This window comes from Anopheles coustani, chromosome X (assembly GCF_943734705.1).
Source record: "Anopheles coustani chromosome X, idAnoCousDA_361_x.2, whole genome shotgun sequence".
Lineage (NCBI taxonomy): Eukaryota > Metazoa > Arthropoda > Insecta > Diptera > Culicidae > Anopheles > Anopheles coustani.
This window is the reverse complement of record NC_071290.1, coordinates 13,145,647-13,151,646: the sequence shown is the minus strand read 5'-3', so window position 1 is coordinate 13,151,646 and position 6,000 is coordinate 13,145,647. Positions and strand designations below refer to the sequence as shown.

The 6,000-nt window shown below is 41.7% G+C and overlaps 1 protein-coding gene across 1 annotated transcript in view; it reads left to right on the top strand.

The window, feature by feature from the left end:
• The first annotated feature begins 705 nt into the window (after positions 1 to 705).
• LOC131269577 (uncharacterized) overlaps positions 706 to 6,000 on the top strand; it is a 79,233-nt gene continuing 73,938 nt past the window's right edge. The window contains exon 1 of the mRNA XM_058272023.1: positions 706 to 714. The gene's annotated coding sequence lies outside the window, so the exon portion shown is untranslated. The remainder of the gene's footprint in view (positions 715 to 6,000) is intronic.

Below are 6,000 nucleotides of genomic sequence, written 5' to 3'. Positions count from 1 at the left end.
TGTGTTCCGAAGTGTTAACTAGATTCATCTCGCTGCAATGCAAGAGTGTGTTAGATCAACTGATAATAATCCGATCTCATCGAATGCCCAATACAATGATTAATGACCTCAAGCAGCTGTGGATGAGCTCAGCGAGAAACAAAAGCGTCGATAGCTAAAAAAGTTGGCACTTACCAGCGCTGGCAGATAGAATACTCCAAATAAAGCGTAATTCCGGACTAGCCACGCAGCTTCCCGATCGTTGGAGTGTTAGTGTGCAGCCGATGATCGCGGTGTGATTAGAAGCGACGGCGATCATGACACTAGCACCTCTGGTTTCAAAATCTATTCAGTCGCATACGGTCCGTCCGGTAGACAGTTAAACTGTCCTCATCAAGCTGTGACAAGAATTGAGAAACATTTATATTAAATAATTTGCATTTATTCATAGTGAAAATAAACTAGTGTTTTTAGCGTAGCGTAGGAAGAGTGCTCGTGCACTTGTTCATTGTGTTAATTAGTGCGTAATGTGAGAATGTGACTGTATTGTGTTTTACGTACCTTCGAGTGCTTCATCGGTTCCAATTATTGTGTCAATACTATTGTTTAGTAGTGTACTAACATGTGTTTGTGAGAAAAGTACAATCCGGTGTCCATCCGACGTCCGTGGGAGCTTTCTGAAGGCCATCAACACACACAGTTCCGACAGTTCGTATACACTATGGAAGAAAGAAGGTAACAACGCAACAAATATTTTTCAGCATAATGTGTGAAAGAAGGGCAAGACGTATTTAATATATCTATTGGTGAAGAGAAGCGAAACAAGGCCCTTATTATGTGAGAAAAGGAGAAAGCATCTTGGAAATAACTTGGATATGGAATAGTCGTAGTTTTCAAGTTGATATTACATGATCAACCTACACATCATTTTACTCTTTAGTCCTATAGAACTCAATGCTGATGAGAACTGTTGCTAAGCAAAATCTATCTCTACCTAAGAAGAAATAATTTTGTAAACAAAATGTGCATTTAACACCGTCCCTCACATGTATTTTTTTTTATTTGCATTTAAACGAGCAAATTTACTATTATAAAACGGTAGCAAATAATATTTAACAATGATTGTATCGCGCCGTTTTACTGGAAAGCGCCCACTGTGCGAAAGAGCCGTAGGTTTTTTTTGTTTTTTGACGGACAGTCGGTAAGAAGTGTGCGGGAACAAGTGCCGTGCAGCATCCGGCCATAATTTATGACAATCATAAACAGATTACCGTGTGAATTGATTTTCTTTATTGGTCCAGACCTGACCCATCATCGTCCGGCGTTCCGTCGTCCGGCACGCTTCCGGTTAGTTTTTTTCACTGGTATGTGTGTGCATGCGTGCAATACAAAAAAAAAAGATGAAGGAAAATCTGAATCCGTTTCTATCTTTTTTTACCCTTCCCAGCTTCTTTTATCCTTTCTGTTTGGCAACTTTATCCTTTTTGGGGAGGAGATAGCGCTTTACTTTACATCGGGTACACACCACGCGTCGGCCCACTGCCTCCTCGGACGGAAATTGATCAAAGATCTGGTAGGAAAGAAGTAAAGATGTAACAAACTACCCTCGGGCGAGAGAAAACGGGCAGCAGAACGGAGGAAAAACAGACTTCACATCCGTCCACAACTTTCCTAACCTGCAGACGGGTGACACGGGGGGGAAAGAAGAAAAACAATCTCGTATGTGCGGGTGTGGGGTGTGGGTGGACACGAAGGACCGACCGGACACACGCAGCAGCGCCCGGGGAAAACGCAATCTGTGCGCAGTCCGGTTGCCCTGGGAGGTAATTCTATTTTCTTTATTTATCTTCAATTTGTCCGGCCGAAACGTTCATCGTTAGCAGCAGAACAGGCCCGAAAGTGAAAGTAAATGAAGTGTGCGTGCGTACGTGCGTATGTCGGTGCGCCGGTGATTGATTTCGGGGATCGGGTTGCCTTTCAACGATAGTAATTGGTTGCGAAATGTTGTTCGCCCTTGCTTCGGTTCGCAAACCGTTCACTGTTCTAAAACGTTCTAAATCGGAACACTTCTGCAATGAATTTGGTTTTTTCTTGCCTTTTTTTTAGCCCATATCCCTTTGTGTTCGCTGGTTGATTGACAATCATGTCCCTTCGCTTTCGTTGTATGGCCAATTAACTATGAAATGTCTAATACTTTCTTTTTTCCCTTGACCAGCACACGCTCGGACAAATGATACCGATTTCGAAACAATCAAACCGATTGACTCTATTTCAGTTGACGTATCAATGAGAGCTCTAATTGATATTTGTGTTTTTTTTTAGTAAATGGATCTACGCCTTTATACCTTAACGGATGTGAAATGATACATTTGGAAAGATCCCGGCAGATTAAGTTCCCCTGGACATAGTCTTGGATTTATCAAATCACCAAGCGTAAGCAGCTGTAGATTAGGTTTATAAAAATACCTTTTCCAACCCCGGTTATTTTTGATAGAAACTGTACAGTTATTTTAATATCAATATGTGATGATGATTCTGATTTAATCAGGATAAAGCAGCGTGCGACTATCATAAGAATAATGTAGTGTTATAGTCAATGAAATTTCATCAAGAAATCTAAGTAAAATGTGGAACAAATGTTGTTTATGTCAACAAAAGAAAACATTACTGCTAAGCCTTAGCGAAGGACTGATAAAAGCCTCATTTCCGGGAAACAAACGGTTTGAAAAATTCGTTAAAAATATTCTCACCAGCGTTGTACTCTTTCCGGAACGTTTATCAATCTTACATCACTTCTTGATAGGGACAAGTACTTATGTTAGAAGATCGTTAGTGTCTTCTACCCCTTTTAACTTCTTTTCTTCCTGATTTGGATTGGACAATTAAAAATTACCATTTAGAAAGCGATAAAAATTGACGTTTTTGAGGGTAGCAGAAGAAAAATAAAAATTTGACATTACATTAAACGAAAGGAAATGTGGTAGGCTGCTACATCGCTGATAGAAAGCAGTCACGATGGAGACGCCTAGTACTTCTGACGGTACCATTTGTTTGAAATGCCACATGTAACCCAACATTCCATAACATGATCATTTTTTATGTAGTTTTTATTGCTTTTTTAAGCAATTTCTGTGCTACATTGATTTTGAAGTTTGACTTAAAACGTTTTATTATGTTTATTTTAAAGTTTTACTTAAATGTTTGTGAACCTAAATTTTCTTCTAAATGACAAAAAGCAAAAGAAAACATGCTTGAGAAGTAGTGAAACACTTGTTTTCCAGTGTTTTTGAATTTGAACTCAATGCAATTTTATGTCCTCCATTTATTGCATTTAATTTTTAAATGAATGTTTTGTCTTGTAATAGAAAATTTCAGTTCTTAAAATGTTTCTACAAACAACATAACGTTCGTACAATGGGAGTTATACAAAACACGACCATTGATTCAGATTGATACGTTTTGTCACACTAATATAATTAATGCCAAACAAATCGGTGTCATTAAAACTAGGAATAAATCTTACATTTGCTGATTTAGCTTCGCCCCGGGTCGCATGACTATTTATAATTTGTTTCTTAGTTCGGGTCTACGAGAAATGAGCCCTTACTTCTCGCTCCGGAGGAAAAGAAGATTAGTCCAGACACAGTTGATAGAGTTTGTCACAAATAATTGGATTAAACCTTGCCTTCCCCTCGTCATCCGGGTTGGCGAGCACTCGATTTCGGAGGTGTCGGTGTGCAGCTTCACACGGTTGTTGGATCGTTTCGTCGAGTCACGAGAGGAAGTCGAGAGTGGGAGTTCAAGGGCGCGAACAGTTGGTCACCCTGCCTTGGTCGGGCAGGATGAAAGAAAAAGAAAAATGGAATGCACTTACGGTGCACACGCGGCAAACATTCAAACTATGCGCCTCGCATTACACCTCGGGTCCCTCGGTAATGTAATTACTGCAAATCCTTCTTCTTTTCGAACCCCGTCCCTTCTCCCCTCGCCGAAAGGGCGTGCGCCTCCCGGCGATGCACGTGCTGCTTTAATGTCCTTTGAACCCGTCATCCTCCGCCCACATGCAACGGATGCACCGCACCGGGTGCATCGGGAATGTTGCACTTCTTTGCCGCCGTGTTGCCGGGTTTGGGTTTTTGTTTTGCAAACCCCCGCCCCCAACAACATCCATTAATCTTCATCCGTCCGCGGGGCCGTAATTTGATGAGGATGTTTTCCCGCTGGCCGGGCTTGTCCGCAAACAACCCAACCCCCCGCGAACCGCCGCGCGCCTCCGGTAGGTGTTGGGTGTGCGGACGATTTAATTAAAAAAACGCCCGAAACGAGCCCGCAAACAACATCCAACAACAAACCCGAAAAGGATGGCCTCGGCCAAAAAGAGTCGGGGGGTCGAAATGGAAAAAGGAAAATGAAAAAGGTTACCAAAAAGAAAAGAAAAATACAAACACCCTGAAATGCATCGCACATTTCATCCCTTTATCGTCAATTCACCGCCATTCGCATGCTGCACGTCGAGTGTGCGCGTCCGTGTGTGGCCATTGTCCACACTTCAACGCATCCACCATCTTCCCAATCTCTAGCACAGACTATTCTACGTTCACGGATGAACGGCCGTGTCAATTGTCTAATAAATTTCCATTCGACGGTGATTAAATGCAGTTGCAGTTGCACAACATGGGTCGCCGTCGTCGTCGTTTTTCCTCTTTCCCACCTCCCCAAGGCAACACACCGCTCGGGGCTGTTTTCCTTTTTTACCGTGATTAGGATTTCAGCACACACACACACACACGTCAACAGGCAACCAGGAGGGAAGGGACATCTGAATGGAAAATCGGAATGCGTGCGCGTGCTGAAATTGATGGGCCTCGGACCTGTCAGCACACCGTGGAAGTGAACAGCATTTCGATCCTTTCCGCGATCCTTGACCAGACCATACAAGGAAAAAGGGGAAAAATACAAGCAAAAAAACACCCCCCTCCCCAGGAAGATACCTTCCCATCCCCGAAAGCCGAACCGACGATCGTTGAGAAGGTGCAAAGGAACGATGTGGTGCGGAGGCTGCGGGTTGTAGTTGCACTATACGCGCGGGTGTTGGCGTTTAGGGATTTAACGAATCTACTGGCGGTGAAAAAAGGCGAGCCGAGCATCGACACTGACGCCACTGCACATTGGTCGATGCAATGGCGTTCGGTGGACAATTGCTGACGATAGTTGCAAATCAAAGTGCATTGAAATAATGTTAACGATACTCTACTCTTATTTATGGGAATACCATTGCTTCATACAATTTTCCTCCTCCTTTTTCGCCAAGTGAAAATAAAATCTGTAAAATTTTCAGGAACCTCAACATACTCGTAATAATGTACTTTTTATTTAAAGTTTGATTAATTTTCACTAACAAACTGAGCCTTTACGATTCTTCAAGAATTTGAATTTGTAATATGGGGATAGAACTGATTGGTTTACCACTTTTTTTCTATGTTGGGGAGCCCATTTCTTCATAAAAAATTCTTGCGTGTTTTCCGCTAGCCGAAAACATTTTTATCAATGCAAGAAAACGCTCTACAAAGATAAAATAATGAAAGTCAAATGTCTAAACCTTTACTGACAAAACAGGTTGTTTTTCGATTCCAATTTCTAAAGAATCTTAATATGGCAATGGAACTATGGTTTTAAAATGGAACTATGGTAAAAGAAGACAAAAGTAGGGTAGAAAAAGGGTTCGTTTGATACAAATGAAATATTTAAAATTAATCATTCAATAAGAAAAAAATTGTCAGCACCAAACCAAATTAAATAATTTAATGTGTGTTTTGTGAATGCATGAGTATTATACGCAGATTCTTTATCTACGCGGGACCGGATTGTTTAAAAAACCGGATAATTTAATATGTAAAAATCGAAAGCCCAAACTTGCAAACCACTGTGCGAACTCTGGCTCGGGCATGTTTAATGGGTCGACTGACCACCACCATCAAGCAAGCTTCGTCTCCCATCCTCTCTCTCCCTCTCCCTGCGAAG